We start from the raw sequence: 26,076 nt of genomic DNA, 5'->3' as shown, positions 1-26,076 counted from the left end.
GAGATAAGAATTTGGCCTGGCGCAAGTGCCAGTAACACTCCTTTTCCCCCCCCCCCCCCGTTTGTTTTTTTTTACCTCTCTCGCTTTCTCTCCCTCCTGTCCTTTTTATCTCCACTATTTCCAATCGCAAGTCAAAACACAACTCTCATTCCCTTCTCCATAACCTGGCGGCGCGCTGATCCACCACGCGCGCTCTTCTTTCCATGCACGCTCTGTTCTTTGCATGCACGCTCTGTTCTTTGCATGCACGCTCTGTTCTTTGCATGCACGCTCTGTTCTTTGCATGCACGCTCTGTTCTTTGCATGCACGCTCTGTTCTTTGCATGCACGCTCTGTTCTTTGCATGCACGCTCTGTTCTTTGCATGCACGCTCTGTTCTTTGCATGCACGCTCTGTTCTTTGCATGCACGCTCTGTTCTTTGCATGCACGCTCTGTTCTTTGCATGCACGCTCTGTTCTTTGCATGCACGCTCTGTTCTTTGCATGCACGCTCTGTTCTTTGCATGCACGCTCTGTTCTTTGCATTCGTGCTTCTCTGTTCTTTGCATTCGTGCTTCTCTGTTCTTTGCATTCGTGCTTCTCTGTTCTTTGCATTTGTGCTTCTCTTCTCTTTGCATTCGTGCTTCTCTTCTCTTTGCGTGCGCGCGTCTCTTCCTTCCGTGCGTCTCTTCCTTCCGTGCGTCTCTTCCTTCCGTGCGTCTCTTCCTTCCGTGCGTCTCTTCCTTCCGTGCGTCTCTTCCTTCCGTGCGTCTCTTCCTTCCGTGCGTCTCTTCCTTCCGTGCGCGCGTCTCTTCCTTCCGTGCGCGCGTCTCTTCCTTCCGTGCGCGCGTCTCTTCCTTCCGTGCGCGCGTCTCTTCCTTCCGTGCGCGCGTCTCTTCCTTCCGTGCGCGCGTCTCTTCCTTCCGTGCGCGCGTCTCTTCCTTCCGTGCGCGCGTCTCTTCCTTCCGTGCGCGCGTCTCTTCCTTCCGTGCGCGCGTCTCTTCCTTCCGTGCGCGCGTCTCTTCCTTCCGTGCGCGCGTCTCTTCCTTCCGTGCGCGCGTCTCTTCCTTCCGTGCGCGCGTCTCTTCCTTCCGTGCGCGCGTCTCTTCCTTCCGTGCGCGCGTCTCTTCCTTCCGTGCGCGCGTCTCTTCCTTCCGTGCGCGCGTCTCTTCCTTCCGTGCGCGCGTCTCTTCCTTCCGTGCGCGCGTCTCTTCTTTTAATGCACGCTCTTCCATCCCAGCTCCCCCTCCTCTCTGCCCCAGCTCTCTCTGTCCGTCCCAGCTCTCTCTCTCTGTCCCAGCTCTGTCTCTCCCCGTCTGTCCCAGCTCTGTCTCTCCCGCTCTCTGTCCCAGCTCTGTCTCTCCCGCTCTCTGTCCAAGCTGTCTCTCCCGCTCTCTGTCCAAGCTCTGTCTGTCTCTCTCTCTGTCCCAGGCTCTCTCTCTCTCTCTCTCTCTGTCTCTCTCTCTCTCTCTCTCTCTCTCTCTCTCTCTCTATCTCTCTCTATCTCTCTCTCCTAGTCCTTTAGCAACATTGATCTGGTTTTGAGTACCCCTTTCTTTTATGAACTTGTCATTAACCTCACAGAAAGGCAACTGTCCATCCAATTGAACCTGTAGGTGTTATTATTCCTTAGGAGGATGGCGTCTGCTTGGAGGAGGATTTGTCTTTATTCCCATGCTCTTGGTAAAGCATAATATTCAAGAAACCCATTCTAGAAAATGTGCGGTTCATGTCATTCTTTGTACACAAGTCGAGAACTTTTACCTGCAAACAAATGTTTAAAAAGAAGATGTGCAGCATAACCCCCTGGTCTCTGAGTCATGTATTGAACCTTCTCCCTCCCCATCCCTTCCATGGGTTAGCCTTTCTCATTTGTGAGGATTCGAGTGTGTGCCCCCTCAGAATGGGGAAGTGCGATTGTTGGGTTGATATGCTCTTCGGTCCTATGGAATTCGGCGGACGACACAATATATGGGGATGTTTCCACTCTTATCATTGCTGCTCTTGTTGACTTTCCAGATGTTTTGGACTACAACTCCCAACAGCCCTGCTCACCAAAATGAGTGGAGAAAGACCATGGGAGTTGTAGTCAAAAACATCTGGTGAGCCACATGTTGTTGATGAAACCCCCTCCATCTGTTGAAGCCAAGTTTGGTGGAAGTGGGCTGAATTAGCAGTTTTCTCCATTTCTGTGAGACATCCCCCCGCCCCCCTCCATCTTTGCCCACCACATCCCTTATGTCACTACACCAGTTTTCAGCCCGAGGACTTTGATGCATTTATTGAATGCTGTGGCAGAAATCTACATGAAGTACAGGGTCCAGCTCCGTAACCTAACACCATTGCTAATGGGGACCTTTCCATCTCAGTCCCTTTAATTTCTGACAATTCAGCTCTTTCTGCTCTTACTGCTTCTTTATAAAGTTGAAGTTGGGGACAAGTCCAAAATATATATGGCTGTTTTTCTCATACATGACAGCCCCTCACAGGCATCACAATGTGCACACCCCACTAGCCACTGGCTAGTGATAATTGGCTCTTGGCAATTAAGAAATTGTGTACATGCGGAGAACCGAAGGGCTCAGTGACTTTTTATGTCAGGCTACTAGTTTGCAATTTGAAATTGTACCTCTTGCTGTGTGAGGGCATCCCTAATTATAAGGGTACACCTAATGAACGCTCACACCAGAGTGAAGCGCCCCCATCTAGGCAAGTAAGGCCAAAGTCTATCTTGCAAGGATAACAAATGTATTCTTCATAGAAATGAGGATAAGAGCAAATAATTCTGCTGCCTGTACTATCTCTTCTGTCCCTCAACCGTTACTTTCTCCTTCCAAACTGGTGCCAGGCAGGAGCTTTTATACTCTTGGCTTGGTCACTGGATACGGGCTATGGCTCCATTCCAAACCATCTTTCTTCCATACAAGGGATGCTCCAGTCTTCCTTTCTTCATCAGCGATTTCTGTCAGGCCATACTACTTAACATTTTTTTACCTTAAATACACACTGCAGCCCTGCAGACTTTTACAGACCTTGAGGCCTAGAACCCAAAAAAACTAAACATTTCTAGAACTAATTTTCATTCATACTCCATTCATTGTACTCGTATTTTGGTCTTGTAATTTCTTTTAAACCTGGTTTTCCATAATTCTGCATTGTTTGCATTGAGCATGTTAAAATCTCCTTTTAGCATGTGTGGGCTTTTGACAGACACCAGACAGCTGCTAAATTACGTGCTGCTCTGCTAGAGCTAGCCTCAGTGAAGCAACACCGCATGAGCCCTGTGATCCATTTTTAGCACAGGCCACATTCCTTTTGGCAGAGCTTCTGTCATGCTTTGAGATTTTGAAAACTAAATAGGATTTTGCAAATGTATTCAGCTAATAGTTATTTGCACCTTATATTTAAATAACTGCCTTCTTTTAGTACCTACCAATGTATGTGTATATGATTATATTTGCATGAAAACAGCTTATATTTGCATGAAAACAGCTTTCTCAGTGCTCCTCCTCACCCCTGGTCTCTTGTAGTGCCTAGAAACAGTCAAAAGAAGTCTTGCCTAATTCTAAAGCGCTTGGCAATGAAGGAAAGCGCTCACTCCTTCCCAACATCGCCCCATATCGTTACTTCTACAGTAACAAACTCTTCCCCACCCGACATACCTACAATCCCAGAAATAATAGTTTGAGTTTCGCTGTTTATTGTATGGCAAGGTGTTTGTTAGGCAGAATCCTGTGCAGTTCCCTTAGGGCGCACTACATAAGATTAAGACTACAGCTATATGGAATAAATCCCCTTTGGTATCAGTCTGTACCACACAGATTTAGTTGGTAGCTGTGGCTAAGCAGTCAGACTTCTCTCAAGAGGGAGATGAGCAGTATTCAGGGTTTACACATTATGACTACAGTACTATGGAACAAGAAAACACTGACCAAAGCTTTGTATCAAAAAGAATATACACTTCTGATGCTTGTTAATCTGCTTAGAATCACATGCTGTGCATAGGTCCGACATCCAGTGGTCACTGCGGAGTATTGCATTTTGTTTTTCGTATTCGAAAAGGGACGTCGACAAGGCGTGTCTGAAATACTATCCCTATAGTGACGTGCGTTGTACCCACAATCCCTCACGCGTCGAGGTCCCTCAGATTGTTTTTTTCCGCCCAGCTACTGGTCGCCTTTACGCGGAGCTCCTCGAGAGACATTGCAGATTCCATCTCCTCGACCTTTGGTCGTTTTCCTATTTAATATCTAACATATCGATCCCTCCCTCGACGCAGTTGTGAAGCTGTCTCCGCCGAGCAAGATCTTCGACGGAGGGGACGAGCGGAGGAGATCCTTCGGCGTTGCCGAACACGTGGCCTGGCCTCGCAGGCCAAATAAAGTAAGGAGAGTGGGGTCGTGGGACATCTCTGGTTCTTTTCTGAGAATGCCTTTCCTTTTCCCCTTCCTTTCCCTTGGGGTCGTTATCACGATTTATTGCCTCGGCTATGGAGAGGACACCCTTTAGGTTTTGCCCACTTTGCAAGGGCAAGTTTACTTGGAAGGACAAGCATTCACGGTGTAACCGCTGCTTGCCCCTCGATCACAAAGAGGAGGGTTGCACGGCTTGTCGGCTTCTGAAACCAAAGACTCTAAAAGACCGTAGGGTCAAGAGGTGGGCGGCCTACGCTATGTCGAAGGCCGATTCTTCACCCACCGCTGCTACCACGGACAGTGACGAGGAACGTGATAACACGACCTCCGCTACGGAAGTCGTACACCCCTCTAAAGAGCGCTCGCGCTCTTCGTCGTCTGTCCCCGGCCCCGATGGGCTCGGCTCACGCTCTGCTTATGGGGATGAACACCCCGGCGACACTGACGCACACGATACCACACATAAGCACACAACCCATAGCTCTTCGTCGAAGACGAAGAAAGCATCAGCGCCCAAGGAGACGCAGGTTCCACCGGCGGCCTCCTCGGACCGTTCAGGTTCGAAGCCCCTCTCGCAGCCGCGACCAGCGACTGGGCTTTCGGCAAATAAGGGCGCCGCCCCCAAACGATCGGCCGGCGTGCACCAGCAGAGAGCGCACGCCGCCGTAGAACGATCGACACCCGTAACATCGAAACCACAGCCCTCCGCTGACAAACGAGTCGCAGAGAGCTTGGTGAGGATCGTTGTAGCCGACGCCCAGAAGCGTACGCCGAAAGACACATCGAGCGCTACGGAGAGGTCGAAAGACACGCCGAAAAAGCCCGAAGAAAGACAGGGACTACCCCCTTCAGTCGGGGGGACCCCCAGCACACCGGAAGGCTTTTCGGAAGGCGACGGGACACTTTCCTCGACGTTATGGGAGAGGTCGAGCCGTTTTCAGCTAGATGACACTAATTTTCCCCCGCTAGACCGCTCAGGGGTACCCCATGAAACCATGGAAAGGCTCCATCTCTGCATGGAGAGAATGGAGAGGTTTATGAAGACCCAGAACCCTCCCACTCCCAAGAGAACAAGAGAAGGGCCTCAGGAGGACCACAGGGCCAAATATCCGAGACTAGTCAATCCCCAGCTGGACACAGCCTCAGACTTCCATAATGTGTATGACCTCACTGGTGAGGAACAATACTTGGAGGAGGAGGATGAATTTGTGGACGATGAAGAGGGACAGAAACAGGAGGAAGGTCTGGAAGACAGCCCAGACATGGTAGGAGAAGGCTTCGGAGAAAATCCAGAAGAAGGACCTTCTCACCCCTGGCAATCCCCATCGGTATATTCGGACACTGATGTCCTGAACCTAAATCCTCCTGACAATTCACCTGTTAGAAACACGTCTCCCATTGATGATCAGCCCACATTCAATGCCCTGTTGCGCAGAGCAGCAGCACATTTCGAACTGGACACTGGGGAGATCTCTCCTGAAATAGACTTTGTGGAAAGAGTAATTAAGGAGAAACCCCCAGTCAGCCAGACCATTCCCCTCCTCGCTTCAGTGAAGAGAAGAATCATCCCTTCGCTATCCACACCCGCACTAATCAGAGGAGTAAATCCAAGAATTGAAAAACTTTTCACTCCTTCACCCTCAGACCCGCTGTACATCAGGGGACATTCCATCCCGGATTCCCTTGTAGTAACTAATACAAGGAAGAGGGCAGGGGTGCCGCTGTCCACCAGCGCGGCACCACCTGACAAGGAGGGCAAGAGGTTATATGCCCTTGCAAAGGGCATATAACCTGACAAGGACGGCCTCGTCTTCCCCTCCAACGAGAGGGTCCAAAACATGCTGTTTCAGATCCCTCAATATGTGACCGGTCGAGAGGTGACGGTACACAAAGCAATGCGCTTGCTAGGCATGATGGCGTTGTGTATTTATTTGGTACCTCGCGCGCGCCTGCGCACGCGCCCTATGCAAGAGTGGCTCAACAGCCAGTGGTGTTAGGCCAGCGGACTATGGGACGATCTAGTGGTGGTCTCGCAGGCCTTGGTTCTCTCGCTATGGTGGTGGACAAAGGAAAACCTGGAAAGAGGGAAACCCTTTGCCACACCCGCGGCGGAAGCCACTCTAACCACAGACGCATCCCTCACAGGATGGGGGGCTCACCTATCCCATCAGACTGCTCACGGAGTGTGGACTCCGAACGTAGCATCCAAACACATACATCTACTGGAGCTACTAGCTGTGTTCAAGGCGCTAAAAGCCTTCCAGGAACACCTACAAGGCAAGACTATGTTGGTCCTTACAGACAGCACCACAGCCATGTACTACATCAACAAGCAGGGGGGCACCCACTCTCCTGGACTGTCCAAACTGGCCCAAAATATATGGAAGTGGGCTCTCAAACAAAACATGTTCCTACTGTCACATGTACCAGGGGAACTCAATCTGCTGGCAGACAAACTCAGCAGAGATTTCCCCCTGCCCGAAGAGTACGAATGGCGACTGCACAAAGACATAGTCTTCGACGTCTTCACACAATGGGGATTCCCAGAAATAGACCTATTCGCAACCCTGGAAAACTCACAATGCCCAAGTTACGCCTCCAGGTACCCCCAGAACCAATCCAAGGGGAACGGTCTGTCGATGCAATGGTCAGGGAAATTTGTTTACGCTTTTCCCCCCCGACTCCCCTTCTCAACAAGGTGGTGCACAAGATGCACCAGGAACAAGTGACCATGATACTGGTGGCCCCAATGTGGGCCCGACAGCCATGGTTCGCTCACTTGATGGAGATGTCTCTATCTCCCCCAGTGAAACTCCCCTGCCTCCATGCCCCCAGAACATGAATTTAGCAGCTTGGCTCCTGAGATCATAGAATTCGGACATCTACAGCTCCCGCAGAGATGCATGGACAACCTCGGGGAAGCCAGAAAACCTAACACTCGCCACTGCTATTCTTGCAAGTGGAAGAGATTTGTCATCTGGTGCAGAGGAAAAAGCATCAACCCGATTGACTGCTTTCCCACACATATTGTTCTATACCTGACCCACTTATTGGATTCAGGTCTAGTGTTCAATTCCATTAAAGTCCACCTAGCGGCACTTTCTGCATACACCACTTCCCAACTCAAGGTGTCGTGGTGGAAGATCCCTGTTATAAAGGCCTTCATGGAGGGAGTAAAGAGAATTCACCCCCCGATAGCTGACCCAGCTCCCGGATGGGACCTTAACGTGGTACTTACCAGACTCATGGGCTCACCATTCAAACCCATGCACAAAGCATCTCTTAAAGACCTCACTCTTAAGACTGCTTTTTTAATAGCTATCACCTCCATCAGGAGAGTAAGTGAACTACAGGCTCTTTCTGTTCTAGACCCCTTCGTTACAGTTCACAGAGATAAGGTGGTTCTACGCACGCACCCAAGGTTTGCTCCGAAATTCATCTCGAAATTCCACGTAAACCAGTCTATAGAACTGCCAACGTTCTTTCAAAATCCTTCCAACTTGGGAGAAAAAAACTCTGCACACACTAGATGTGCGCAGAGCGGTCATGTTCTACATGGAAAGAACCAGACCACTGAGGAAGACTAATCAGTTCTTCGTCTCGGTGGTAGCAGGAAGAGAAGGGGGATGCAGTTTCAAAGTCCACTATTTCTAGATGGATTGTTCAATGCATCACTCTCTGCTATACTCTTGCTAAGAGAGAACTGCCCTTTAAGCCAAGAGCACACTCTACTCGAGGCACGGGGGCGTCCATAGCATTCATTGCAAATGTTCCCCTTGAGTCCATCTGCAAAGCGGCTACCTGGAGTTCTGTGCACACCTTTACAAAACACTACTGTCTAGATGCACACTCGAGATCTGACTCCCAGGTGGGACAGGCAGTATTAAGACATCTTTTCTCTACTGTTCCTTCTCATAACCCACCGCCAACTCCGGGTACTGCTTGCTAGTCTATGCACAGCATGTGATTCTAAGCAGATTAACAAACATCAGAAGACAATGCATTACTTACCGTAAAAGCATTTCTGATGGTTGTATCTGCTTAGATTCACATGCGCCCACCCTTCCTCCCCGCTCGGATGGAAGGAACATAGACTTCCTTTTATATCTCTCTTTTCTGTACTCACTCACGTCTAGAAGGCTCCCTCAGGGCAGAAAAATACAAACAGAGGGACCTCGACGCGTGAGCGATTGTGGGTACAATGCACGTCACTATAGGGATAGTATTTCAGACACGCCTTGTCGACGTCCCTTTTCGACTACGAAAAACAAAATGCAATACTCCGCAGTGACCACTGGATGTCGGACCTATGCACAGCATGTGAATCTAAGCAGATACAACCATCAGAAATGCTTTTACGGTAAGTAATGCATTGTCATTTATTTTACACACTCTGATGTTCGCACACAAATCACTATTATTAAAGTAAATTAAAACAGTCTGGAAAAAGTATACACACTCCCTTTTTAAATTGTAGACAAGTTTGAGCAAGAGTGAAAACTGAGCAAAACGGCACAGTGTAAACTAAGCAGAAATGGCACGCTAACAATTTCTTCAGAGGGAGCTAAAGGACAAGTCATACAGGGTTAGACTCCAAAACACACCAGCAACACTTCCCAATTAGATTGTGAACAAGTTAGGCAAGGCAATACTTTAGTATCAGCAATACTTTGATAAAAACTGAGCAAAATGGCACTTCAACAATATAGAAAGGGGAAGGAAAGGTGGTTATAAGAGTTTAGGTGCACAAACACATTTCTTAGTGAGAATCAATCCAGAGAAGGCAGTTGTAACAGATTTAGCCAGAGTCGATAGGCCTGTGCCAGAGTCAGTGGTACAAGGCAAGTGCCCAGGATCAAACTGTTCTAGTAGCTGCAGTCAAGTCTTTGGTTAACGAGTTGAAAAGGCGGTAGCAGATGTAAAAAGATAATGTTAGACGAAAGGGACGGCCAACCCAGAAGATAAGTAAAGGATTTAAAACACCTTTAGCAGTACGCAACGAAATGGGAAGCCTGGTGGAACAATGTACCTTAAAGTGGAAGAGGCTCCTGCAGTGGCAGTAGTTCCTGGCAGTTCCTGCAGTTTGGGAGATCCAGCAGAGGAAGAGAGGCTCTCGTCGTGTAGGAAGGTTAGAGTTTCTGCACTGCCCAGGGATGAAACCAGCCGCGGTGATGCCAAGGCAAATAAAAGGTACGCTCCTTTAAATCGCGGTCGTGGTGGACAGGTGCCTGGCTATCCGGTCCCCTAGTGCTTGGCACTGGTGATTCGGCCAAGGCAGGTCCTGGAAGGCGATTGACGAACTGGTTGGCCCCACCAGCTCAAGCGAAGAAGACTCTTGCAGAGGAAGATCTTCTCAAGTTGTTGGAGAAAAGTGGTGAGGATCTGCAGCAGGGCTTCACCAGTGGTGCAGTCGTTGCAGATGTCTTCAGCTTCTCTCCTCTTCGGTTTCTTAGTTCCGGTGGCGACGTCTTGTCCTCCAGTCCTCGGAGCCCTGCTTTTATGCAGAAAACCCCCCATTCATACAGCCTAGCTGTCACTCACACAGTGGGGTGGCTATCCTGGCGGGCTAACCCCCCAGCCTATCAGGGCAGAGTGCGATTTGGGTTGGCTAGGTAACCATGTCCAGGGTGCCAACTCCCCCTCCCACACATCCTGTCTACCCCAGACTCAGTGGCGCCAAGAGGAGGGCTTCTGTGCCGAAGCCCACCAAAAGCACGAACAAAGGATCCCCGACCCGGGTTAGGATTTCAGAGAAAAACACAAGAAAGAAATATTAACAAAGATCTGGCAATAAAAACCTACCGGAGTAAAGTGCCACCAGCCAGAAACTTTGTAGAAAGGGACTGTACGGTACCCTCGAAAATGAACACGAGGGGGAAAACTATTAACCCTTTCCAGTACTTCCATAGTAAGATGGGTTGTACTGGTTTAGTTCACAATTATTGACTAGTAAAGTCAATAGGGACTTTGCATGCCCTGGGAGACAGTAGTCAGTCCCAGGGTATGGAGTCTGTTTGGTGGTCATTATGACACCCCTGTGTCACTGCACTGAGGGTGCTGTGTAACACACATGTTAAAAAGGATTCCTATGAGGGTGAGAAAAAGCCCATAGGCCATAAGCACACAAGATAGCCTAAAACACAAACTAGCAATCTGTCTGAGTGGGGAAAAAAGGTTCTCACTCTTAGCAGGAGAAAAAAAATAAACCCTTCAAATCCAGCAAAGATGCTGGGGAACTCTAAAGGTGAGGGAAATTAGCCCTAGAAGAGAATTCTCCCCAACAGTGTTTTAGATCCCCCCCCCCAATTGATAGCGTCATCTTTGCACTATCAGGGACTATATTGACACATCGGAAACCCAATTGGCACGTGCAGAAGAGGACCAAGAAGAATACCATAACAGGCACCAGTATTTCTATTGCTGCCCCCAACCATGACGGGGCCCAATCAAAGGCAAACGATGGCCAATCCTTGTTCTGAACTCCACCTTCTTTCTTCATTTGAACACCTAGTTTGTGCCTTGCCTCAATGAAGTGGGATAGTGACCCATTCTCCGCATCCTCCGGGGGTAGAAAAGTGCAGCAGCTGCTTGTACCTCAGGAGCCAAAAAAGATGAAAAGAAAGTCTCTGCTGAGCTAAAAAGTCGATGCTCATCAGGTATTCCTCTGAGCAGTGTGGAAGAGTCTTTTGAGACATAGTTTGATCTCTTCTTTCTCCCCCGCTGTTGAAAACGTCCTTTTTCTGGCAGCATATGAAATTCCTGTGTAATCTGCAAGTTTCTTTCTGCTTCTTTAGTTGCTGGAAGTGCTGTTGGCACCTTGACAGGCATTTCTTCTCCCTTCAGGTGTTCTTCCGGGATTACTAGTAGCACTGAGTGCAGTGTGGCCAATGAACACTTGCCCCTCCAAGAGAGTGGGAGGTGCAAGTAGGCTTGTCGGCCACAAACCCAGTAGTACTCCACTGCTGCTGTACCTTTCGTCATATCAGGGATCACAAGAGTGTGGTTGCACTGTGTTTGCGCCAACAGGACTGTTCCTTGATTGCTAAAACAAAGTTCATAGTCTGTCTCTATGTATTCGCACTGGCTTTTCCATAGTTGCAATCCATGTCAGCCTTGTAATGTATTGGGACTATATTTGTGCACACATAATCCCTGCTTGGGCTATTGTCTCTTCGCTGTACTCCATCAGTCCATCTCCCGGGCACGTCACTGTGGTGCCCTGCCATTTTTCGTTGACGTTTGAGTACCCTCCCAAAGAAAAATATGGTACTTGTAGACGCTTGCGGTACTTCGTATTGCCATTCCATAAGCCTGGATCTAGATCAATGCTCCTCAACTGCACGCTGTGTGCCTGGAATGTGTCCTTTATTCTCCAGCATGGGATCTGGCATGGATTCACAATCTCATGAATATTCCCTGTCAGGCTGGGAATCCTCGGTAAAAGAAAAACCAGTTCCGTTTCTGAACTGTCTTTCTCCTTGTGATACTGGAAATGCATTGGAGGGACAGGGTCTTCATGTCCTTGTCCTGTAGTCCTTTTATCATGTTGTTCTGTGTTCTTTTCTGCACAGGAGTCCATGTGGGACTCTTGGCAGTGCAGCTCTTCCTCTTTTTGGTTGTGGTGAACAGACCCTTGGGATACTCTTATGGCACCCATGGGTGGGGTACAACCCTGTACCCCTAGTGTATGTTTTTGGGCACCTGTGTGTGGCCCACAGAGCAAGGTATGGGCTGGTGGCAGCTCCATGCTGAATTTGACGGGTGCTCCGAGTATCCTCCATTTTAGGATACCCAGGCCCTGCCATTGGAATCAGTTTATTCCTGATAGGAGACTAGATGGACCCTGTGGCCTCTTGCTTTCTTTTTCCTGTTACCTTGTTTTCCCAAAGTCTTGGGAAGCCCTGACTCTGTCCCTTCCCCTTACTGGCTGTTGGGCGGAAGTTCCATATACGATACGGTGGGGAAGTCCAGGCCAGGCTTGCTGGAGCCTTCCCAGTGACTGTATGTTGTGGGTACGCCCTTGGGGTTGGACCTGGGTGAATGGGGAGTGTTTGACCATATACATTTCATGTTATGGTTGTCTGGTTTCTGGCGTGTGACACAATGAATGAGACAGCCCTGCCCGAAACTGGTATGAATGCATTGTGGCGTGCTGAATGGCTGGGTGCTTGTCGCAATCCACATTCCTGGTTGTGTGTGTCTGGATGGAGAAGAATGGCCTGAATGGACTGTGAGCCTGATTGGCTGCCTGCCTGCCTGCATGAATGCCCCACTGAAAGATTGGCTGCTGAGCTTGGCCCAGCCGTGTGAATGAGAGACAGAACAGTGTATCTGGGGACCTCTCACTTGCTGGAATTGTTCAGAAGCTGAAGTCGAAACTTGATGCTTAACCTTGAAGCCCAGCTGGAAGAATAAGGCTCTGCTGCTGCTTTTCTTCAACGCAATCCGAAAGCTGTCGTGTCTTCAAGAACTGATCCAAGAGTGGACCTGGCTAGGAGACCTCTTCCCGAGCTATGAGGGACCATTGTGCACAAGCTAACTTTCATCAAGGCTCCCTGGAAGTCAGTATTTGAAAAAGGCTGCGGACCGGAGACCGCGACGCCGAGGAATCTGAAGGGAAGCGCCAGGACGTGGAGGCCGGTGCCGCAATGCTCCATTGCCTAAGACACTTTGAAATCAAGTGCTCCCTTGCTCATCACCGTCGACCGCTTTGCCCCGCAAGAGAAAGTCAAGGTTGCTGACGAACAGAGGAGATCCGAAAGCTAGCGTGGTCGTGTCCCAATCGCTGGCACCAAATGCTGACGCCCTTGCTGGGCCTACGTTCTTCATTGACTCTTTTACAGCAACAAACTCTCGTCATCGAGGTGCACCGCATGCCTCATCTTCGCAGGACATCCACAACCTATCGCAGACGTGCACTGCAAGGACCGAAACTGCTGCAGCGACGAGTGTTAACCTTTTCTTCAAGGAATCTAGACGATCCGTGGCTCTTGCCTTAAAGGGTGTTCACTCAAGAATGATCCGTCTTCGACCCAAAGTCAAACTCTGCTTTACCAGGTACATTGGGGTAGTAGAACCTTTTTAGAAGGAACCAAGACTATATTGAACAATATATTGACTGGGCTTGTTGGTGCACTTTATTTACAGGTTGCACAGGTGGGGGGGTGGGATCCTCACACAGAACTGTCTAGGGGTAGGGACCCAGTATTCTGACAGTTGTTTAACCCAACTTGTCTTCCCTCTTGTGTCTATTGTTGATTCACTTTACTATTTGATTTGTATGCCATTGAGACTGTCAGCAGTTGCTGCATTTGAATAGAATCCAGAGTTAACTGTGGTACCACATAGATATTGTAGTATTGCCTGAGCACAAAGCGTGTTAATGTGTGTGTATATCTAACTTGAACCTTATTTATATAAAGAACTGTGTAATCACTAACATAGTGCGTGGACATTCCTTTGTGGGGGCTTGGGGACTACACTGTACTTAAGAACCAGCGCGCATCACCTCCTGAGAGCTAAGCCTTGATTGCTCGTCCATTGCTACCAACAATAGAGAATCTTGGCTGGGGTGCACTGTGCTTTTACTCTGCCATACAGAGGGCAGGAGCACAGATAACCCCCCTCCAGTCATTACACTCCTATAGTACAAACTCTATTTTTCGGTCAATCGAGCCTGTGTGCTCCATCGATTATCCTTCCGATTAACGGGGATCCGTTTTTTGCCTCTTTTCAGTGACGCTCGAGGGCTGATTTCATTGAGCATTCTTCTTGGAAGTTTCCAGAAGTTCTTCAGGCTTACACCGTGTGGATCATGTCTGACGAGAAGGACATGGCTTCCCTTTTCAATCTTTGCTCCGGCTGCGGTTTGCGGAATGTGTACATGGACGACTAACATTCCCAGTATCTGTATTGGCTGCGCCCGACGCATAAGGGTGTCGGAGATGCAGAGGATGATGCCGACTGACCTGCTGCCCACAGCCCCAGCTCTGGCCACCCCGTTGATACCGGGGGAACCTCCGGCAATGAAGAGGAGGAGGCATCTCACGCTTCCATGCCACCCATCGCCACCCTCTCCCCCAAAGGAGACTGAGTCGGATACGGCGACAACGGGCACGGATGATGGTGGGATGAGTGGACCTCCCGTCGCCTCCGCCCAGGGCCTCTTGGCCGGACGAACTAGGATCCTTCCATGCAATGATCGCCTGAGCATCTGAACTTTTCCAGCTCACGCCAGAGGAAAAGAAGGAAGGCGTCATATCAGTGCCGGGAGGCGAAGAGGAAGACCTTCTTTTCCGTCCCACTCCTGGACGATATTTGGGATGAAGGCCTAGCTCTGATGAACCCCTCAACAGCCCCAGCGAAGAGAGAACGGCTACAGAAAAAGTGCAGGGTGCCAGACTCTGCACCCAAGTGCCTACAGTCTTAACCGTCGCTGGACTCTGGTCTCGACGGCCACCAGTGTCGTCGTCTTCCACCACTCCGGACAACGAGGGGAAGAAATTGGATTGTATGGGTAGAAAGGTTATCTTCTCTGCAGCGACGACGGTCAAGACTGCCAACGCCCTCCCGATCAAGGAAACACCAAGAGCTGTGGTTTAAGTTGGCTCCGCTACTGGATTTCTCTCTGATGACAAGCGGGTAGAGGGTTTGGAGATCCTTCAAGAAGGTGAGGTGACGTCGGACCATGCCATCACAGTGGACCTGGACATTGCGGACACAGGTTTCTTCCAGATGGGAAACCGTTTCTGCCGTCGTGGCTGGCTCAAGGCCACCAACTTTAGACAGCAGGTCCAGACCAGGGTTTTGGACATGCCCTTTGACAGGGACAACCTGTTCGGGAAGGCTGTGGATGAATCCCTCCAGGCAATTAAGATGGACACAGAGACGGCACGTGCCCTAGGCACTCTACAGCAACGACGACCGTCCTTTGATTCCTCAGGAGGGACGTCTATCCGGTCTTCAAAGGGTTACGGTGGGGCTCTTCCTCTTACCTCCAGACCTCCCAGTCCTCGCCCCAGGAAGCCAACAGGGGTTTCTCTAAGGCCTTCTGGGGGCAGACGCCAATGTCGTCAGGGACCACAAGGACCCCAAGGCGGCCCGTTGTCCTCCAAGCAAAATTGAACCGGCCAGGACGTCGGGCCCCCACCCATGCATCCCGGTGGGAGGCTGGCTGGCGAACTTAGTCAGCCTCTGGGAGACCATCTCCACCAATCGATGGGTGTTAGACACTCTCGTCCACGGACACACTTTGGAATTTCAACAGAAGTGTCCGAATACCACCAGTGGCCCGGTAGGAACAACACGTCCCTCAGCTACTGCTGGATGTCCGCGGCATGTTACAAAAAGGGGCGATAGAGCTGGTCCCACAGCAATTCTGGGGCTCTGGAGTCTACTCTAGATACGTTTTCGTCAGAAGGAAGACTGGGGGCTGGAGGCCCATTCCTGACCTATGGCGGCTCAACAAGTGCATCAAGTCCCAGAAGTTCGGGATGGTCAATCTGCAGCACGTGCTCGGCCAGCTGGAGCAAGGAGACTTTGTCGTCATTGGATCTAGAGGACACCTACTTCCACGTCCCCATACACGCAAAACATTGTAAGTTTCTGTGCTTCTTCGTCCAGGGGCAGCATTACCAATTGAAAGCGCTCTGGTGGTGGCCCATCTGCAATGTCAAGGGATCCACGTGTACCCTTATCTGGACGACCGGCTCATCCGGGCCAGGTCGAAAGACATTGCCGTCAACCACACGGCGCGGACCGTCCAACTGCTGACGAACCTGGGGTTCTCAGTGAATTATGCAAAGTCCTGATTGACTCCATCGCAGGACGCCCTGTCTCTGGGATCCAGGCTCGACACAGGCTTGCCTAGCAGCTCAGTCGGAGGGGATATCTGCTATCCTGGGCAAGGTGCCACGGCCGTTGGCACTGAAGATCACCACGGTGAGGACCATCAAATCGCTGCTCGGCATGATGTTGTTGTGCATATACCTGATTCGGTTATGAAGGCTGCTGATGCGTCCACTCCAGGAGTTCCTCGACGTGCGTTGGGTCCAGGTGTCCTGAAGCTTTCAGGACAAGTTCCGTCGAGCGATAAGGTGGTGGGGCGGGCGCTCCAATGTTTCCGGAGGCTCGGACTTCCAGAGTCCTCATACCAAGAAATGATCACGACGGACGCTTCCCTGGAAGGATGGGGAGCTCACGCCAGAGGTCTGTGGCTGCCAGAAGAGAAGACGCTACACATCAACGTCCTGGAACTATGGGCAGTGTTTTGGACCCTCAGGTCATTTCTGACATCCCTCAAGGGCAAGGTAGTGAGGGTCTTCACGAACAATACCACCACAATATTTTACATCCGGAAGCAGGGGGGCACCAGATCCCCTGCGATCTCCAAGGAGGCACAGGACTTGTGGCACTGGGCCCTCGTCCACGGGATGTTCCTTGTTCCTTTACATCTGGCAGGAGTAGAGAACACTGTCGCTGACTCTCTTAGCAGGGAGCTGCGCTCTTGCCACGAGTGGCAGCTTCGGCAGGATCAAGTGGACAACCTTTTCCTCAAATGGGGCAGTCCCCAGATCGTTCTGTTTGCGACAGCGACGAACACCAAGTGTCGGAGGTTTCCAGCAGGTTCTTCCAGCTTGGGAGCATGGGGGACGCATTCTCATTCCTTTGGGAAGGCCTGTTTCTGAATGCGTTCCCTCTGTTGACGCTACTATTTCGAGTCATCAATCAACTCTAGACAGTACCGTTGCAGGATGATCCTTGTCGTACCAGCATGGCTGAGGCAGATCTGGTATCCGGTTCGTCCCAGCATGCCGCCGTCCCCGCCAGTCAAGCTACCAGGGATGGCGGATCTTCTAACCAGGGAATGAGGTGCGATTCTTCACCACGATCCGGGATCGCTGAACCTGAAGGCCTGGCTCTGCAGCATTAGGGTTCGATGGTTACGAGCTCCCGGAGGACTGCATGGAGATACTCCCCAGGGCGGCTTAGATATTGAAGTGCTATGGGCACAAGTGGAAACGCTTTGCGACCTGGTGCCGTTCGCAAGAAGATCAACCCTGTGAGGGTCACGGCACCTCAGGTTCTTCCGTACTTATCTTTTGGCTAAATCGGGACTGGCACACGCCTCCATCAAGGTACATGTGGCGGCTATCTCCCGCTACACCAGATCCGCAGGACGATCCTCCTTGTTGTCGCACCGGTTGGTCAAGTAATTCATCAAGGGACTGTTCCGTTCGTTCCCGCCGGTGAAGACTCTGGCCCCGGCTCAATGTGGTGCTGACTAGGCTCATAGGGGCTCCATTCGAACTGATGCATACAGCTCTGCTTAAGTTTCTGTCGTGGAAGACCGCTTTCCTCGTGGCCACCACCTCTGCACAACGATGGGTGAGATCCAGGCCCTATCCTACAAACCACCTTACCTGACTTTGCACGAGGCAAGGGTGGTGCTGCAGACGCACCCCTCCTTCATGGCCAAGGTGCCGTTGGACTTACATCTTTACAAGCCCTTGGTGTTTCCTGTTGTTTTTTTTCCGACGCCTTTGTCGCCGGCTGAAAGGACTTTGCACTCGCTGGATGTGGCTCGAGCAATTAAGTTTTATGTGGCCCACACAAAGAGTTTTCGGAAAACTTAGCAGCTTTTTGTGAACTTGGGTCCTGTGAACCATGGGAAGGCCCTGTCCAACGCTTCCATTTCCAGGTGGCTCACCGGCTGGATCACCCATTGTCACTGGTTGGCAAACTGACCGTTGCCTGGCCGTCTGAGAGCCCATTCTACCATAGCGGTTGCTGGTACGACTGCATTCCTGTCTGGTGTGCCCCTGCTGGACATCTGCAGGGCTGCTTCGTGGAGGTCGACACACACCTTCACGAGATTCTACTGTGTCGACTGGGATTCCAAGGAGGAGTCCAGAGTCGGCCAAGCAGTGCTGCGCAATCTGTTCGCTTGAAGGTGAGCCTGGTGAGGAGGTAAGATATTGCATCTGTTGAACCTTGCCACCTCCTGTGGTTGTGTGTGTGTATGTACTGCTATGCATTCTTTATTCATGAGCATGTGACTCCATGCCAGACTCCATGCTGGAGAAGGAACAAGTTTCTTACCTGTAACTGTTGTTCTCCAGTATGGGTCTGGCATGGATTCACATGCGAACCCTCCTGGCTACCCCTCTGCAGCTGTTCTCTTGGTTTTACTGCCACTTTACGTGCTACCAAATCTGAAGATGGCTGCCTTGGGAGGGGTTTAGGTAGAAGGCAGTCATTGACTGGGGCAGTATGACCCAGAGCTCAGAGATTGGTTTATAGGAGAAAGACAGTTCAGAAACGAAACTGAAACTGTTTTTTCTTTTACCGAGGATTCCCAGCCTGACGACGGGGAATATTCATGAGCATGTGAATCCATGCCAGACCCCATGCTGGAGAACAACAGTTACAGGTAAGTAACTTGTTCCTTCTACATAGTGCAAGATGGACCAGGCATGGTGCCTCTGTAATTTGGACTGGATGTGGAACTAAAACTTTAGCAGCCACTGATGCATGTGGGTTAAGTGCACACACGTAACAGCTTTCATTGATCACATTCCTTCGGGTACCAGCTATTGGAGGATTCTGGGTACTCGATATCAGAACGGGCGTCAAAGCCCAACCCCTTAAATAAACCCTATGCCATTCACACTTCCTGTTTTATTCGTTGAAGAAAACTTGTAGAGGTGGCCCACAAAAAGTGAGCCATTTTGTGATTGTGATATTTTTTATAGACATATTCATACTATCATTATTTTCCAACTGTCCATCCCCCCCCTTTAATATGGCCACCCCATTTAACAGACATACCTTCGCCCACTCCAACAACCACGACCAGTGTCATACAAAACAATATACTACTAAAAAGATATCATGCATACTACCTAGAACAAATGGCATTCTTTTAATCATTATCCCTAAATAACAGAGAGGTTTGAACACGTCTGTCAGGCATCCTTGCTTATTTCTGGAGAGGAGAAAAAAGGTTATCGAGAAAGGGGGAGAAGGAGAGGGAGAAAGGGAGAGGGAGAGGGAGAGAAAGAGGGATCGGAGGAGACCCTTTTCCCACCAGGGCCGACCGGGTTTTGGACCTTCAAAAATAGAAAAATTGAAAAAAGTTACAAAAGAAAAAAAAATGAGAAAATTACAGAGAGAAAAAAGATAAAATCAGGCGTGTGCCACTGCACACCACCCTGACATGGATCCTTTATCTAACTCTGTTGATTGAACTTTGCGTTGTCTCAGGTGCCCTTCGAACATCTGAGAGGTGCACCCAATATTTTAACTCCTTCACACGGGCTGCGAGAGGAGTACAGAATACCACCTCATAAGGACCTTGAAAACTGGGGCCGATCAGTTTCCCAGGTAGTAATGGTCCAGTTGTAATATGGGCAATGCCCGCTTCCTATAGGAGTGGTCACTTTTTCTCCCCTCCCCCCACCTTACTGCGTGCCACTACCGCCCCTGTGTGCCTCCGTCCTGTCTACTGGTCAATAATTGATGACCCATCAACATATAGTATGTCTCCTTCCTGGTCAATTATTGATGACCCATATACATATAGTATGTCTCCTTCCGTAAATGCATGAGTCGTTCATCAGAGTAGGAAAATAAATAAAACTACTGTGTATAATCCGTAGTTGCTAAAACAGGGGCCGTGCAAATAGCTTCTCTTAAATCCTCAAATTGTCTAGTTATTTTGTCAGTCAATTGCAATTTACTTAAGTCCTCTGTCCTTCCCTGATACTTTGTAACAGTGGTCTTATGTAGACTGCGTACTCTAGGATCCATGCCCTACAATAATTACATAGGCCCAAAAAACTGCTACATTCCTTCACAGTACTGGGCCTAAGGGTGGCGCGTACTGCTGCTGCCTTATATGGTAATATAATTTTCCCGTTTGCAGAAATAAGTTGACCCAAGTATAGTCCCTCCTGTTGGCTGTATTGTAGCTTCTTTTCATCTGCCTTGTATCCTTTGTGATCCAGCAATTGCAATATTGCAACACAATCCCTCCTGCACTGATGTTCATTTTCCCTACATACCAACCATCCCTTCCACGTACTGGATGATTGTGCTAGGCACCTGACCTCAATGTAATCTGTGCTGGCGTCACAGCTCTCAGCAACTCCACATCATGTCGATTAACAGTCCATAATTATGCAGGCACATATCGCATGTCCTCCTCAAAAAATAAAGACGGGGTCACCACTGCCATCTGGGGTGTCGGGCAAGATTGTATGTAGGAACCCTGTGGGAGACTACACCAGCCTTGTCCTCTTGGCAATAGGTAACCCAACCTTTGGTATAGGCCTGTACTACACAAGTTGGTAGAGTGAATGAGCAGCCAGGCCTATCCCTTTTGGGATGTCAGACGCACTTCCTATGCCCTCATGTGACTTCAATAGTTAGGACACTGTGGACATTAATATATCACTTTTCACACTTAAAATACACTACTGAAGTTATGGCAAAAAGGAAAAGGTTAGGGAAGGAAACGATGGTTAACTTGTTTCTCAAACAGGTAAGCACTTTAGAATCCCCCAATGAAATATAGGTTAACCCTTTCTCAGCTATACAAGTAAGTTATGTATGACTTTTTTGAGGGACCGATAAACACAAAGACAGAGGGTAAGAAGAGTCTACAGGGAGCCAGGACAGCCAATGTCAGTTAAGCAAAGTCTAGGGGAGCGGAGGCACTTCTTGAAGATGGCACAAAAGTTGCACAATGTTGAAGAGAGTTTTGTTGTCAAACGAATCACTGTTGGGACACAAGCTGGGTGGTTTGTGAAGGGCAAAGCTGCAAGCAACTCTGAAAAGGGCAGCAAATGCAAGTCTCCAGTGAGAGCAAGCAAGCTACACACAAGAGGTAAGTACCCCTAGTTACTCAGTACCTTGAGTCTGAAGAAAAGGTTCCAGCTGACTTCTGTTCCTGTTGTAGTCCTGCAGATCCTGTTGTTCCTGGGCCTCAGTCGTGGGGACAAGAGGGAGGACGTCTGGGGACTCCTGCACTACGGTTTGAAGGTCAGCGGCAGCAATGGGCACAATTTACTTCAGCTACAATTTGCGGTTTCAGCTACTCGCAAATAGCACCATAGCGGTGCTTGAACATCTTGTGGTCTTTCCTTGCTTCTCGAGTCCCGAACTCTGTTGAGGTGGCTCAGGCTTGGCTAGCCCTGCTTCGAGGGAGTCTTGAAGATCTTCCTGGAGCTCGGGTCCGGCTTAAAGGCAATGCACTAGATTCTGGTGTTCCTGTCCCCTGGCACTTAGTTCCTGCAGCAGCAAAGAAGTATAGCCAGAGGAGAGAGGGGTTCCAGTCGAGTTTGTCTTGGGGCTGATTGGTCCCACCAACCCAAGGGGAGATGTTGTCCTTTCCAGGCTTCTCTAGTCGATTAGAAATTCGGAGCTTCAGCATTGCAGCAGGACTTCACCGGGCGAATGCAGCCTGCAGTAAAAACACACAATTGTAGGAAAAAGTAAACCACTGCCACCAACCATTAATTGTAGAAAGGGTAACATGAAAATGTTACATGGGAAGGTAGACAAAGGGGATACTACGTAACCCTTCCACCACTCTATGTAAGATGGTGTCTGCTGGGTCTACAAAGAGAAAAAGGTAAGTAAAGGCAATTTCACTTAACTACTCTTGGAAACAGTAGTTTATCCAAGAGAAGGTATTTAAACCTTAGAGAAATCCAAAGGACTTCTCTGTGACACTGCACTAAGGGTGCTCTGTGTTGTCACAATATAAAAATATGACACCTATGGAGCTTGTCAGACTCCCAAACCAAAAGAAACCCAGGGTTCAAACAAAGAAACATACATCGGAGAGTGGGGAAAAAGGTCTCGCTCTCTTCAGAGTAAAAATGTAAAGCCTGCGCTAGACAACGGCGCGTGACTTTTGCAGCGACTGTTTCGCTGTTTGCTGCGCTCACTGCTGTGCCTACCTCATTTGCCCACTTCTTCATCCGCGCCCACACGAGCTCTAATTGGAACTGAGAGTTTGTTATTGCGGAGCGCTGGGCACTGGAAAACAAAGCCTATTCCTTTAAGAGACTGGAGTCTCGAAGCCCCGCCCATCCAGGAAGCAGGAAACAAAACACCGACCGAGCCGCCCTTGCGGCGATAAGCCCGCGCTAGACAAGGGCGCGTGACTTTTGCAGCGGCTGTTTCGCTGTTTGCTGCGCTCACTGCTGTGCCTACCTCATTTGCCCACTTCTTCATCCGCGCCCAGACAAGCTCTAATTGGAACTGAGAGTTTGTTATTGCGGAGCGCTGGGCACTGGAAAACAAAGCCTATTCCTTTAAGAGACTGGAGTCTCGAAGCCCCGCCCATCCAGGAAGCAGGAAACAAAACACCGACCGAGCCGCCCTTGCGGCGATAAGCCCGCGCTAGACAAGGGCGCGTGACTTTTGCAGCGACTGTTTCGCTGTTTGCTGCTTTGCTGTCTGCTGGCAGCAGGAAACAGGTTCTTATCTTTAGCGTCCCCAAAGTCCTCTGCGGTCACAAAGGGACGATCGAGTAAGAGGAGCTGCACAACACACTGCAGATGGAGCCGCTCCCAGACAATGTCCTAGAGGCGGTGCCGACAGACGGCGGACCGCATACCCGCAATAGACTACAACAGTTAAAACGGCAAAAATTGAAGACTTCAACTGCAAAGGTAAGCGCTCAAAACTGCATTGTCACTACAGCCCTACCTCACCACAGCCTTAAGCCACCAGAAACATCTGTTGTACCAATACTAGCACAAATTTCAAGTCTGGGCCGAGCTTCTGACCTGACTTCACCGCATAAGATGCAAGTTAATACGCTCTGAGGCAGAGATAGCGAGACCAGTGACTCTAATAGATTCAGAAGCCTGCATTCAATCGTCGCCCGCAGGCGTACTTTTGAAAACTCCGAGCGAGACTATTAATGGAAATAGAACGGCCAACAAAGGCAAAGAACTTACATTGTCAAAAGACAGTGCTATAATCCATCCCTCTAACCAATCAAAACACGCCCAAGTAGCAAACATGAACATAACAGATGTTAGTCAAAGATCGGAAAAGCGACTGTCCTCCAGTCTGCGTTCTCCATCAATTTATGTTGATGCGTCAGATGTCACCTTTGACTTCGAAATAACCGATGCCGATCTATTAGCTATACGCTCACCGTCAGAGAATATACAAATAACCCCCTGCCGGTTCCTGACACAAAAGAAGCTGCTTCGCAACCCCTTAAATCAACATTGTTCAACGAAAGATCATCCATTGACGAGCAGGGACTAGGAAAAAAAAAAAAAGAGTACCTCCTCAGCCGATAAGGGATTGCTAAAAAGCACTAACGCAGGCGAAAACAACAAATACGCCTCATTACCTCTTAAAGTTCCTGCAAAATCAAATCATGAAGTAAAAATGGATAAAAAAGAAATGGCGGATGCTCGACCTTGAAACGAAGTTGGAACTGTAGACTGTAAATATCACCACGTCCTATGAGGTGGTGGCGAGGGAAGCGCGTCTGACAGAACGTCTAAAGGCAGATTTCGTGCTGATGCGCGATTGCCTAAATTTATTTATTTTTATTTAATTATTTAAATTTATATAGCGCGCAAGTAACCCATGGGCATTGAGGCGCTGTTACTTGCAAGCGCTTAGTTACAGGCAAAGAGGCATTCAGCAGTACATTATGTATTCACAGGCATAGAGCTGCTATTTTGGTTGGTACAGTTGGTCATTAAAAACAGTTTATGCACTGGAACATAAGAGATGTATTCAACTGGTGCGAGGAATCTTATGTGAATAAGATGGTTTTTATGGATTTGCGGAAGGTGCAAAGGGAGGCCTCACCTCGGATTATAGGAGGTAGGGCGTTCCAGTGAGTGGGTGCGAGATATGGGAAGCTGGAACCGCCAGCTCTGGCTTTTTTTACTAATGGCACAGAAAGTATGTTAGTATATGGTGATCTGGTTGGCCTCGTGGAAGAGACTGGGTGGATCCTTTGGGAGAGGTAGTCGGGGGCAGTAAGGTGAAAGCACTTGTGAGTCAGTGTCAGCGTTTTGAAGATGATCCTTTCTTTTATTGGGAGCCAGTGTGCTCGTTTTCTGGCTTCCGAGATGTGTTCTCTGTTGGCAATGCCTTGGGCTGCCCGGAGAGCGCTATTCTGCATGATTTGTAACCTCTCTAGGTTTTTGTTGGATGTACCTAGGAAGAGTACATTACAATAGTCAAGCCTAGATCCAGTGATGGCTCTGGCTATGTTAGTGTAGTTCTCTTTGGAGAGAAAGGGCCTGACTGCGTTGATTAGTTTGGCATGATATGCAGCTGCAGAGGCTATAGCGTTGACTTGTTTATCCATGGATAGGTTGGAATCTAAGTAGACTCCAAGGGTTTTGACTGATTCTGAGACAGGTATTTTGATGGAGTCTATGGTGAAATGACTAAACTGGGAGTCTAGATTTTTCAGCGTGTCGGGTGAGCCTACCAGGAGGAGTTCAGTCTTGTCTGAGTTGAGGCATAGTCCATTGTCTGCCATCCAGGCTTGGATGGTGTTGTAGAGGTTGTTGAGGGTCATGGAGTCAGTGTCGTAGTTGCCAGTGAGGGTGAGGAGGATCTGTGTGTCATCGGCGTAGTTGGTGTATGAAATGCCCATGGCGTCAAGGATGAGAAAAAGGGGTCGTGTGAAGATGTTGTAGAGGGTGGGTGAGAGGCAGGAACCTTGGGGCACACCGCAGAGTATGATAGTAGGTGAGGCGGATGCTAGGTCCGAGAATACTTGCATGGTTCTGTCTTGTAAGAAGGAAGTGATCCATGCTGTGGCTTCAGGGGAAAATTTGGCCGTAGAGGAGAGGTGGTGACATAGGACGTCATCATCCACGAGGTCGAAAGCCGCGGATAGGTCAAGAAGTAGGAGAAGTGCTGGTTTGCCCATGTCTCTGGCATCGTCCATTTGGTTTTTCAATTCAATTAGGTCAATTAGGGCGGTTTCGGCCCCGTGTCTGGGGCGGAAGCCTGATTGTCGGAGTCCTAGGAGTTTGTTCTCTTCAATGAAGTGTTGAACCTGCAGGTAGGCTGCTTTGTCTAGTATTTTGAGGAGGAAGGGGACAGTGGTGATAGGTCTATAGTTGTTGTGGGAGGTGGGGTCGAGGGTAGGTTTTTTTAGGAGAGGGCGGACCCAGGCTTCCTTGAGGGAGGCAGGGACTTTCCCTGTAGCAAAGGAGGCATTTACAAAGGCTGTAAGGAAGGGAGCTAATGCTTCGGCGCAGTCTTTGATAATGGTGGCTGGGCATACATCACCTTTGCAATTGGAGGGTTTGATGTTCCTCATTATGTTGGTGATGTCTTTTTCTAGAATGGGTTTGAATGAAAAGGGTTGGGGGGAGGTCCGGGGCTGGTGGTGGGACAGGGGTGTGTGTTGGGTAGGGCTTGCTTTGTGGCTAGTATTTTGTTTTGGAGCAGACTCAGTTTATTTTTCATGGCTGCTTGTATATCGTCACACCAGGCCTTGTCTTTGGTGAAGTTCTGGGGGGCAGGCGCGGGTGTCTCTAGCTCCCTGAAAATGGCAAAGATTTCTTTAGTGCTGGATTGGGCTTCAGAGATTCTGGATTCAAAGGATTTGGCCTTAGCTAGGGTGATTGCTTTTTTATATCTAGTGGAGCATGATTTAAAAGTCATCTTGTCT

At 49.4% G+C, this 26,076-nt stretch overlaps 1 protein-coding gene across 5 annotated transcripts in view; it reads left to right on the top strand.

The window, feature by feature from the left end:
- FPGS (folylpolyglutamate synthase) overlaps positions 1-26,076 on the top strand; it is a 669,976-nt gene that overhangs the window by 549,599 nt on the left and 94,301 nt on the right. The window lies entirely within an intron of this gene.

The sequence above is a fragment of the Ambystoma mexicanum genome, chromosome 8, assembly GCF_040938575.1.
Source record: "Ambystoma mexicanum isolate Mex_15411 chromosome 8, UKY_AmexF1_1, whole genome shotgun sequence".
NCBI lineage: Eukaryota > Metazoa > Chordata > Amphibia > Caudata > Ambystomatidae > Ambystoma > Ambystoma mexicanum.
Note: the sequence above shows the minus strand (reverse complement) of the source record. Positions and strands in the feature narration are given on the sequence as shown.